This window comes from Lemur catta, chromosome 17, assembly GCF_020740605.2.
Source record: "Lemur catta isolate mLemCat1 chromosome 17, mLemCat1.pri, whole genome shotgun sequence".
Taxonomy (NCBI): domain Eukaryota; kingdom Metazoa; phylum Chordata; class Mammalia; order Primates; family Lemuridae; genus Lemur; species Lemur catta.
The window spans coordinates 9109888-9122330 of record NC_059144.1 but is presented as its reverse complement, the minus strand read 5'-3'; the positions used below and the strand labels follow the sequence as shown (position 1 = coordinate 9122330).

The 12443-nt window shown below is 53.3% G+C and overlaps 1 protein-coding gene across 2 annotated transcripts in view; it reads left to right on the top strand.

The window, feature by feature from the left end:
• Positions 1-12443, top strand: part of ACSS1 (acyl-CoA synthetase short chain family member 1) — a 50823-nt gene that overhangs the window by 11486 nt on the left and 26894 nt on the right. The window lies entirely within an intron of this gene.

Below are 12443 nucleotides of genomic sequence, written 5' to 3'. Positions count from 1 at the left end.
GTTCACTAGCAGTTCAGCTGCTTCCCTATCGCTGGCGCACCTCCGTCTATGCATGAACAAATCTCTGGAAAGGAACTAGGGGCTGCAGCCGTGGGAGCGGTTCTTCAGTAAAAGATGAAAACCGTATGTCGGGGGTTGGGGGTGCTGAGGAGCTACCTGGACACCCGGAGGCCCAGCAGTGAGCAGGTCCATCCATGGTGCTCCCCAAGGGCTAATTTCTTTCCCTCACTGTCTCAGGTATGCCTGGACCCCATGGCAGCAGACTGTGTGCGGCAGCCCCCTGGGCTGGACGTCACCATGTGCACACCGAGTTAGTGTGAGGCAGCCTCAGGCTGTGTGTGAGCTGGGCACGGGCCAGCCTGCTGAGACATGCGGTCACATGCCAACCACGTGGGAGTTCTCAGGCCCGCAGCCAGTGCACCGAAGCAGCCCTGGGCCAGAGGCAAATTTATGAGTACAGCAAAGTATTTATTATTCTCTCTCTCTAAAAATAAACAGACTTAGTCCAAAATGGTTTTGCACACCTTAGCCAGGCTTGAGACCAGGTGACTATTTCTATTTAGTGTTTGGGTGAAAAGTGTACATACAGCTCGTATGTGAGGGATGCAGGTTAATTATTTTCCTGGTCATTTTAGGTTTTGACATGAGGTTTTCTTCTTCCCTTCTCCAAGGAAAGCCCCCCAGACACTGGTGCTGGTTGTCCTGCCAGCAGACACACACACTGCCACCGAGCAAAGTGCTTTCCTGCCCAGGCACCTCACGCGGTGGCACCCAGGGTGCCTCAGGACGGTCACAGGCCTTGTCAGCTGGAAGATCAAAATCCAGACCCAGAGTTAAAGAAACCCTATGGACTGACAAAGGTTGGGATGCTGGTGGCAATGCAGTTTCCTGGGTACCAGGATGCTTGCAAGTGTCCGGGAAGTCTGTGTGTCAACAGGCCCCCAGGAGAGTCTCTGGTGACCTGGAGAAAGAAACTGCCAATTCTCAGCCTCACAGGTGGCTGTTCAGCACGGGCAGCTGCACCCTGGGAAGGCGCTGGCAGCCTTTGCCCTGTATGTGATGGATTTGCAGCCTGCACTTCCTCAGGTCCTCGTGGCCCCGGGTCAACAGAAGGAGGCACATTCTTGTTGAGCGCCATCCTCCTGGCTGGTGACCTTGGGAAGCGCGTGATCTCCCGGGGCGTGATTTTCCCAGCTGTACAATGGGGGTGATTATCATAACTGAAATGGGGCACTCTAGAGTGTTGGCACAAGGAGAGGAGGGATTGTGATGATTATGCCATGGCTGCTGTTTGTTACTTACCAGATTCCAGTACTGTGTTAGGCATCATAGCTGGGCGGCGAGGCTGGGCCTTGTGCCAGCGCTGGCTGCGGGACTCTGGAAGGAGGAGAACCTCTTCAACTGTGGTTTTGTCCGGCTGCCTCCTTCATAAGTGTGGTGCTTACTCCCCACTGGGAGGTGAAGGGGCAGGAGCCCTTGGCCTTGCAGGGGTCAGCCTGGGCTGTCAGTGCCCATCCCCAGGAAGAGGGCAGTCTGTGACCCGAGGCCAGAGCCCCGGCTCCATTTCCAGCCTTCCTCTGCCCAGAGCCACCCCAGGCAGCTGCTCCCCCCTAGTGAACCGGTGGGGTCGGCAAGCCCTGGGCAGGGCAGGGGCTCTGGAGGGTGAGAGGTGGGTGCAGATAATCTGGGGCCCCTGAGGCTGTGTGGCCAGACAGCACCCTGGGCAGCAGCTCCCTCTGTCCACGTGCGCTTCTCCAGCAGGTGCCTATTTTAGAAGATTGGTTTTCATACCTTAGTTCAAGTGGGCAGATTCTAGAGACCCTTGGGGGTGGGCACGCGGAGGAGCAAATTCCTGTCTTTCAGGAAGATGGTGGTGGGCCTTGGCATTAATGAGGCTTCAAGACCTCTGCCTGCCCAGATCCTGGGGTGCCTCTCCCTTCCTGGAGCCTGGGAGTCTAGGCCAGGGGTTTCCAGGCTGGGGACGGACCCAGGGCACAGGGAGCAGCTGGAGGCCCTGAGCTGGTCCCAACTGTTCTCAGCCCATGGGTTGAGCCCCAAACACAGGAGAGAGTGGGCTGTGGGTGCCGGGCTGAGGGTGTCTGCCAAGGCTCTGAACCAAGTACATCTCTTGTCCAGGGATCTCTGCAGAGGGGTCTGAACTTGAGCTGAGCCAAACAAGAGCATCTTAATTAAGCCAGAAGACCAGGTTTCAGCTCTGGCCAGCCCTGTGGCCTCAGCCTCAGGCCTGTCACTCTGGCTCTCAGCGTCCTTGTCTGTAAGAGAGAGGAGAGATGCCCCCAGCCTTGCTCCAACACTGGTGGGCTGTGTGCAGTGGGGTGGCAGAGAGCTGGGCCCCAGAGCATGCGGTGAGGAAGCAGCAAGGACAGGCATCACGTGCCCTCCCCGGGGGCTGAGTGCAGTCTCCACTGTGGAAACTACTCCTGGAGCGGGTGATTTCTGTGGCTGTTTCATCCTGGCCTTCTTATTGGGTGGGGTTGTGCACAGCGAGACACCCCTATCCAGAGGAGCAGAAGGGACATCAGGCCTCCCCTGACCCTGCCTGCCTTAGAGCCCCTTGGGGGGTGCCGGGGATTGGGGGGAGAAAACCTTCGAGAAAACCCAGGCGGGCGGGCTGGGCCGGGCACTGGGCCTTATTGAGTCTACACAGCCTGGCGCCTGGTGTGGAGGCCCTCAGGGAAGTGCAAGACGGGCCTGGCCCTTTTTGTGGGAAGAGGGAGTCACCTCCCTGGGAGGCTTGTTTCTGCCCTTGGCCTTGGTGTCTTTACTTGGCACTTATGAGGGTCACAGAAGTGGCTGGTCCCTGGGGGACAATGGGAAGCGGGAAGTCCCACCATAGGCATCTGGTCGGAGAAGGCTTGGGGAGAGTTGAGTTTTGAGAGGCAGAGGAGGGGAAACCTGATGACGGCAGGAATGGGGACGGGTGAGCTCACTGCAGGGTCACTGCAGACATGGTGGAGGTGGGAGGCTGTGCTCCACGCTGCTCTGTCCCCTGGCTGTGGACCTAGAGGAAGAATGTGCTTAGCTGCAAAATGGAGTCACGCTTCTCCTCCTCTGTGCTGCGGAGTGTTGAGAGGGACACATGGGGTGAAAGCCCGGAGTGGTGTCTGGGAGGATGAGGGTCTGTTTCAGCTGCAGGTGACGCAAGGTCAGCGGAGATTTCAGACTGAAGGAGAGCAGGGCACCGGCGGCCCTGTGGCTGCTGGGGCCAGGAGGGGTGGGGTGGCGTTTTCAGGGGCCACGACACTAAGTAAGATGTCACCTTGCGGGAACAAGTGTGGCAGCTAAAATGCACCCCTTCCCCATGTCCTGAGAGCCTGATCCTTGCACCTTGCTCTTCTGCTCCCCCCAAACTAATACCTTAGTGAGCAAACTCCTCTGTTAAAGTATCAGGGCAGTCAGGGCAGCATTAACTGCCGGGAGGCTGACAAGTGATCCTGTGGGGAAACAGCTGGGCTGACCCCGAGGAGCAAGGGGTGAAGAGGGGCCCTATGGGGTTCCAGGCGCAGCTCCCACCTGAGGGGAGGGAGCCCTGGGCAGCCCTCCGAGTGGCTTGGGCTGCAACGCCTGGTCTGCAGTTGGCGCCCGGGAGCCAGAATGGGGTAGAAACCTCGGGTTACTTGGAACATGCTGGTTTTAAACCAGAATCTACCTCTCCTTAAGACTTGGGCTCCAGGTGTTGACACTGGGAAATGTTTTAAGTCTTTCTATATATGACCGCTTATGTTCCTCTGTCATTCTTTTGGGCAAGCTAAGGTTCTCAGAATTTCACGTTAGAATGGCCATGTCTTCATACTGCAGCAAGCAGCCCACACTGAGCGAGTTTGTCTTTGTGTCCGTGGAGATTTCTTTGATGGGGACTTTTCTGAGCATTCTCTGGGGCAAAGTTTGGCAGAGGCTGAATCCTCTGAATGCTCCTGCACACACGTGAGCGAACGCCTTCCTTGGAGCTGGAGCCTTGCATTTGTGAACCCCCTTCTGCCACACAGGGGCCGCTGGGGAGCGAGGGGCAAGCTTGGGGTGGGGTGGGGGAGGGCTCCCCAGGGGGAAGGACAGGCCGCTAGTGCCACCTCTGGTGCTGGCTGCTGCGTGGAGATGACAGGCCTTTGTCAGCAGCAGGCCTAGCTAGACAGCGGCTAAGCCTGACTCGCAGCTTTGCTGTGGGCTGCACTGTGGCATCCCGTGGCCTGGCGGTGTCCAGTTCCCATCAGGACAGCTCGGCCAGCACAGAGGCTGCTGGGCAGAAGCTTCTGGCCTGGCTTGTCCCCCCTCCTTCCCCCCCAGCCCTTCCCCCCAGGGGGCTGAATTTCTGTTCCCCTGTCTTCCACCTCCACTTCCTCCTGCGTGCTAGGCAGACACAGAGCGAAGGCATCACCATGGGTTAGACTCGGTGTTCAACACATGGAACGAAAACCAAAACCCAGACAGAAGCGAGCCAAAGCCCAGATAGAAGCGAGCGTGCCCTGTGACCGGCACCCAGGGCAGCCCTGGGCCGGGGGCTGTGGGGTGAGGGTGGTCAGGCCTCCTGACTGGGCACCAGAGCTCCTGGTTCCCTGTAACCAGCCTGCATGCAGGGCTGGATGGGGGTTCCTGTGCCAGCCCCCTGTCTTCCCGAAGCCACGTGGTGTCTCCTCTCTGTCCAGTCTCCTGCCTTGCTGCCCTCACCCCTGGCTCTCTGGGCAGGATCGGACACCGATGATCTCAGTTCATATTCTTGGTCACCCTCGGTTTTAAAGCCCAGGACCCTGACGCTCAGAGACCTTCAGGAACTGGGAGTTCACACAGCTGGAAAGGCCGGAATTGGCTGAGGGGTGTGTTGAGGAGTCTGATGTCAGGTGCCATCAGACGGAGGAGGTGCAGGGACCCTGCTGCTCTGCAGCCCACGCTTCTCGACCTCCCAAAACCTCTAAGTAAACATGATCCCAGGGGGCTGGGGTGGGGCTCTGCCGCGTGCAGACCGTATGCGCTGTTGCTGACCATCGCTGACCAGGGCCATGTCTCCCACTTGTCTGCGGGCCCTAGAGGACGAGCGGACACTCATTAAGCACTGATGCCAGCTGGGGAGGGGGCTTGTTGGTGCCAAGGGCTGGAAGCCCCCTCATGGAGGGTTGCATGTTGGCTGCAGGAGGTGGGGCCGAAGGCTGTGGAGTCACTGGTGCCAGGGGATGGGTGACAGCGCAGTGCTGGCTGCTCCTCAGAATGGGGTCTCCCCTTCATTCTTCTTCTGACCCCCCCACCCATGGCTGTCTTGACCTCATCCGAACACAGTCACAGTAGGGGGTCTGGCTGGGTGAGGAGGTTGAGAATTTCCCTTCAACAAATCCAGCCAAACTTCTCTGAGAAGCCTGGAGAGAGGTTTTTGGGTCATTGGCAGATACTATGGGTTCCTCTGTCCCCTGTTTGGGCCAACATGGTCCCATTTTCCCTGCTGGTTCTCCGTGGAGGAAGGCTTTGGGAGACAAAAGCCCTGACCAAGGGAATGAGGCAACTGGACATGGAATTTAGAAGAGGTCGCATAGAATCTCACCAGATGTAAACATGTTCAGGACTTCCTTGTGGTCTCTAGATGGGCCAGAGAAATCGGCCAGGCAGCTTCAGCCATGTGTATCTCCGGCTGGAATCTAAAGCAGTGACTTCCAGCCACAGGCCATGCCTCAGCGTCCTCAGGGGAGGGTTTTTGACAGTTCAGTGCCCAGGCCCTGCTTGGGCGCTGTGGAGTCAGGATCTCCGCGTGGGCTCCGGGAATCTGTATCTGAAATGCATCCTTGGTAATGTGGCTGTGTGCCCCATCGGAAATGTATCTGTCAGGATTCAGTTGCAGAAAAGGGAAGTTACTGCTGCTCTTTTAAGCAGAAAGGGCATTTAGGCAGGGTGTCTACAATGCTCTGGAAGGCAGGATGAGCAGCCTCTGGGTGGACCCTCAGCACCCTCCTCTGGCACAATCAGAAGGGACTCCAGAGACCCCACTGCCACTGCTGAGTTTCCAAACACATTGCGGTGGCTTTGGTCCTGGGGTCAGGAAGCCACCGTGTTGCTGGTTTTGCTGCACCCTAACAGCTAGTGGGACTGCTCCAGAAGAACCCAGCGTCTCCCAGCCACACTGAGCAACAGCAAAGCAGCGGCACACCTTGCAGCCTCTCCTGTGTGCAGCTACATGATGCAAGCTGGTTCACGTGCAGAACCCCAGATGCAAGGGTGTCTCAAGTGGAGGATGCACCCTAGGGAGGCTGGGACGGATGCCAAGTGAGAAGAGGCCATGGCGACCACAGGCAGGTCCAGTACAGTCATGGGGGTGGGGGTGTGTTTGCAGCCCCACTGGGGTTGGTGCCTGGGCAGTTGACTGCTACAGCATGAGCAGTCACCTGTAGCTTCCCAGATCCCAGGCCATTAGATGTGGCCTGGTGAGCCTTCCTCCTCATACAGGTGACCGAAGCCTCAGAATCATTCCTGTATGCAAAGGCTTTTGGCCACCATGGCTGTGCAGGGCTATCACTAGTAGGCTCTGATCTTTACCCTGTAACTTAGGATTCCAGCCAGGGTGGGTTCCTCCAGGTGGGGATTCATCACAGGCCAGCCGTGTTCAAAAAGGACAGTCTTCTCTCTCACATTATAAACCTATTAGTTTTCTGGACTTTTATGACTAAATTGTGGCACAGTTTTCCAATCTAAGGTTTTGCAAGAGGTTTTTGGCATGTTTTTCACTGGTGCAAAAGGGGACACTTTTGTGGACTTACAGAAGGGCACCCTGTCCGAATGGGTGCATGGGCTGGCATGGATGCCAGTGTCCTTGGGCTGGCACCCTTGAGCTGGCATGAGCTGCAGAGCCATGTGCAGTGGCCCTGGGGACAAGGGCTGCCCAGGGAGACGATGTGAGTGTGCTCTCTGCCCTTCACTCCATGCCCAGGAGCAGAGCACAGTCTATGGAAGTCCAAGCCCTGACCTTGCAGTGACCCTCAATGCCGTCCTAAAGCCAGGGCCAGAGGTACTGTGGCCCAGAAGTGGCGGTAACATGGGGTGGAATGAAAAAGAGTCCCGAGCTTGCTCCTCTCCTCCTTCCAAACTAGCTATTTAAATTTTTATTAGAATTATTATTAAATGGAGTTATTAAAAGGAATAAAATAAATTATCAACAATTAATGTTTTTATGAAGGGAAAAATCATTTCAAATGAACTTTAAGGGCAGCCCCTGTTGGGGTTACAGGCAGTTTTTGGGGTGCGGCTGCAAGGAGGGAGGAGCAGGCTGCCCCGGGCAGGGGGACGTGGGTGGTCGTGCTGCAGCCCCCGGGGCTGGGGCCAGTGTCCCCTGGGCTCCTCAGAGGCACTGTGAACTTATCTTCCCAAAGCCTCGTCCAGGGAGTCATACTGGTAGCCTGAAGTCAGCCATGGTGGAGATATTTGCACCATGGTAACTCATAAATGCTATAAATCAGGGCTTTTTTCCTAAGAAAACTGGTTGTTGAACATTTGCCAGCACAACACTGGGCTGCGGAGCCTCCTGTTCTTAAGAGTTTTATGCTTCTGCAGGCTCGGGCCTTTGGGTCCCCACAGTGTGCCCCTGTCCGGAGCAAACCTTCCCTCCAGGGCTTACTCTCCTCCAGGGGTTAATTTGGAATGTTCTATGGACTCACAGCAAAGCATGAGAAATAGGACAACCTCCAACTTGCGTCTAAGGTCGGGAACTTTCTGTGTGAAGTTAGCTAGCGGCCCTGCGTTTTGTTGTTTCTGTGTAATCTAGAGAACAAACAGATGATACATGGGACGTGTAGACCTGGAGCACAACCTCAAAAACATCCTGTGACTTTTTGTTTTAACCACAGGGAAAAGTGAATGCTTTTAGAAGGTTAAAACCCACATCCTTTTCCAAATTCCACCAGGGAAGGGACTCACTTCTGTGGCTTTCCCTGGGAGGTAAACAAGTCTGTCCAGCCAGTGGCGAATGTTCTGCCAGGGCACCAGCTGTTTTTGGGGCTGGCTTCCAGGGCTGGAGGCCACCGGCGTGCCTCGTCTGGGCTGCCGGCCTGCGGGAGCCTCTGCGGCTCTTCACGCGTTGGCACCCGCTTCCCTCAGTGCTGGGAGCTGAGCTTTGTGTCTGGAAGGAAAAGAACTTCTTTTCCGGAGACAAGACTCGGGCCAAGTGCTGAGGTCCAAGGGGAAAACAGGCGTTAATTAGGAACGAGGACAGAGCTTGTCCTGAGTGTGACCTGCTACTAACATTCTTCGAGGGTTTCTTCAGAGGCTGACCGCGTGCTGGGCTCCCATAGAGGAAAAGAACCTGGACGTCCCTGGGGAGACTGTCCCCTGGTACAGGTGGTCCTGACTGCTGGAGCCAAACGCTGATTACGAAGGAAAGCGCCTCCCTCACCCACCCTCTCCCCTCAGGACCAGTTTAACCCCCGCGGGCGAACACGCTCTTAGCACTGGTGTTGCCATCTTCCCTTTTGAACAGTCAGCCTCAGGGTCAGAGCCTTTGGTTCATTCTTAAAATAAATTTGTATCAAAAAAGTAAACTAACCCAAGAAAATTGTTACATAAATAGTGGTAGCGCTGGCAGATGGCAAAAATTATAAAGTTTGGGAATTCTTATCGTAGAAAATGAGCTGTTCCGACCCGGAGAAACTGGGTAAGAGCAAGGCCCTCAGAGCCCAGGCCTGGGTTTGAATCCTACCCTGACCTACGCGGTGGAGAAAGCCTTGAGAAAGTGGCTTAACCTCTCTGTGCCTCGGGTTTCGTCATCTGGAAAATGAAGAAGGGAATGACCGCCAGAGCCCATGGCTGCTATTGTGAGAGGTAAATGGGTTCTTTATGTGAAGATTCAGAACAGTCCTGGGTGCAGGACCCTTGCTCGACAGCTGCTACTGTTGTCATTCCATGGGAAGGAACTATGGATGGGCGGTGGGGAGAAGGGAGGCAGGAGGAGGGGCTCAGGGAGGGAACCAGCCCCCTTGATGCTGAGGAGGTAGGAGGCTGGGGGCGGGGGGCGGGTGGCCATGGCTGGCCTGGGGAGGAGGCTCCCTGTGCTCACAGTGTGGGGCAAGCTGGCTGGAGAGGGTGGGGTGGCCGGTGGAGACAGTGGGGTGACACAGTGGGTGATGGGTGGGTTGTGCAGAGCACGTGGGGCGGGCCTGCCTTCCCTCCGGCCTCTTAGAGCCACAGGTCCCAGGCCAAGTGCCCAGAGCCTCCAGGCAGGCAGCAACCCCGACGGTGGGTGAATCTGCGTCCTTCTCAGACCCACTTCCGCATCAGCACCCACAAAGCAGGTGGGCTGTGCAGGGAAGGGCTTCATGCAAGGCATCTGCACATACCTGTGAGGTACATTCACCCTGAACTGGTGACACAGATATTGCGGCTTACACAAGGCAAACTGGCATTTTGCATTCTCCCTCCTGAGGAGGCACTTGAGGTCCCCACCTCTCTTACGGAAACGTCAGTGTTCATTAACCCTCTTTTTCCCATTTTTCATCCCGTCATTTCCTGCAGTCATTATGGCTGCTGTTTACAGGCTGCCTTTAGCGGTTTCTGGAAGTTCGTATTTGGTCTCCACTACCACCTTGGCAGTGGGGTCTATTATTGTGCCATTTCACAGATGAGACAATCAGGGCCCCAGGAGTGTGGGGTGCTGCGTGGGAACCGTCTCTCTGATCCGTCCTTGTTTGGCCTCCAGTGAGACTCTCCTGGGGGATAAACTCTCTCAAGTTCAGTACTTTCCACGGAGTGGAGCAAAACCTCAGGGAAAATATATTTATTTTCTGTAAGAAATTTAGAAAACACACAGCTCTAGTGATCCAAAGCTTACTGGTTGGCCTGGCATCACCACTGGGAACCCAGCTCCTGTCCCCTGGGAACCTCCCTGTGTCTGGGTCTTCCTTGGCAACCAGCAGCTTTGGGAGTTTTGTGTTTAAGTAGGGCTGCTGCTTTACATTTTCACTGCAGCTTCTCCTTGCTAAAGGTCATGATCATAAAATCCAATAATGACAGGTGAGGAATTTCATACTTGGTTTATGAGCCTATCCAGCCAATTTCCTGGGCTTCCCTCAGTGGTAGTAAGTTGCAGAGTGAGCAAATTTCATTACTATTAAATCAGATTTAGTGGCTATAGAAACGTTACGTCATTCATCAGAGGAGCATGCCAGGAGGGAAGGAGTTTGTTCCCCAGGCCTGATTCCGTCTGTGCCATGTGGCCCTCCACACTCTTCCTGCGTGAGCAGGGGTCTGTCTCGCCATGTGTCCCTTCCCTAAAGCTGACCCTTTCTTCTGTCACCACTTCTACCTTCCAGAAACAGTACACTGAAGAAAATATAAAACTCTAGAGACAGCGTAGCAGTGTCCTTTCAAGCTCTGCATCTAGACCGTGGAGCCAACACCCTCATCACACATGAGCTTGGAGGGGGAGGCGACTGTGCCATGAAATGCTTTGTGTCTGTCACAGGCCTTCACATATCGACATGATTACCTGCGTTTACTTCCTTTATTGGCAGAAGAAAATGAAAAGTATCTGTGAGCTGGTTTATCAGAGGAGGTGGTCCTACCCATTTGCTTCTCAAAAGTGCACGACACTTTCATGCCACTGTGACGCTGACAGCAGCTTTGGCCCCTCTCAGGGACAGAAGGAGGCAAGATGTCTGCAGAGTGGGCCTCACTTCGTTGAGAGCATGGGCTCTAGCTGCCCTGTGCCTGCTGGCTTCTCATTTCACACTTACCTGCTGTGCCAGTTAGCTCAACAAATACTTATTGAGTACTTTTTATGAGGTAGGCTTAGTTTAGATGCTGGGGAGGCAATAAACAAAATGCAAATTTCTGCCGAGGTAGACCTTGCACTCTAGTAGTGCAGATGGACATCAAGGAAGGTAAGTCAACTGTTAGCCAGTGTGTATTTCATGAACACTGAGAGCCAGAGTAAAGGAAATCATGCATTCTCAATTTATTTCTTAAACACAACACACACACATGACCATGTTACTTCCTTGGGCTTTCATTGGGAAATGTCTAGGAGGGAAAGATATTTTTAAATATTAACCATGAAAAAGCAGCTTTGATTGGTAGATGAATAAATAAACAGTAGTATATGATTTCTTCCTCTCTTTTCGCTGAACTCTGTTTCCAGCTGTTTCCTGTTTTGGACTAATCTTAAACTCTGAGGCTAGAGGGTAGGGGGTCCATTTATATCATCTGAGTTTAGGCATCATGTTGGTTACAAATGCTTGCAGTTAAATTGTATCTTTAGCATCAGATAAAAGTTACTCTCTGCTGATGTTAAAGAGTTGGCTACAGAAGGCCTTCTTCCTTTCCTCAAGGCCAGTCAGCAACATTTCACTGGTATTGAGCACCAGGAATACAAGGCCAAATTTGTGTTTTTGTGTGCTTCATTTGCATATGTCCACACTGACAGCTTGGCCTTGAAGAGTCAACATTGCAGACAAACTTAAATACCCTGCTTATTTTATTTTATTTATTTTTTGAGACAGAGTCTCACTCTGTTGCCCGGGCTAGAGTGCCGTGGCGTCAGCCTAGCTCACAGCAACCTCAAACTCCTGGACTCGAACAATCCTCCTGCCTTAGCCTCCCGAGTAGCTGGGACTACAGGCATGTGCCACCATGCCCGGCTAATTTTTTCTCTATATATATTTTTTAGCTATCCATATAATTTCTTTCTATTTTTAGTAGAGACGGGGGTCTCGCTCTTGCTCAGGCTGGTCTTGAACTCCTGAGCTCAAACAATCCGCCCGCCTCAGCCTCCCAGAGTGCTAGGATTATAGGCATGAGCCACCGTGCCCAGCCTTACCCTCCTTATCTGAACAAGAAGTATTATATTTCTCTTTGGACTTAAAACTCTAAATCATTTTAATGACTCAGAAAGCTGCAGGTTTCCATGCTTTGGAAAGTCCCCTGGGCTACCAAGTAAGATTCTGCAGGCAATGAGGAAGCTAGTGTTTTCTGCAGATACAGCTCAAAGCTCTCCTCACTGAGTGGCTGCATTTTCTTATTGATGCAGAAATAGTAGCCTTTTGGTTTGTGGAAGTCTTTGAGAAGTCATGAATATCCAAGAACATGTGTTTGAACTGTTCCTGAGTATTTGGAGTGACAGAATCACTTGTACAACATTTATTTTTCAATGATTTGAAGACCTAGGTTTCTTGACCATATTTTCCAACTGTACAAGTCTTAAGAAGATTGTAAATGAAAAATGAGAGTTTAAAATGAAAAATCCGAGTTTAAAAAACAGTGGGTTAGCTGGAAAGGTAGGTAGAAATTGAGATATGGATAAATAGAATATCTGTTTTTAAAAAAACACTTCCATGACTGTAAGGCCCTAGTAAAAGAGAATCTCTTACTTATATTGGGGGATGGCAGGGGGTGTGTTAGTGACCTCATGTTGAATTTGAGCCAACTGTGTCAGGCATTTAAAAATTAATATGCTCTTAATTTAC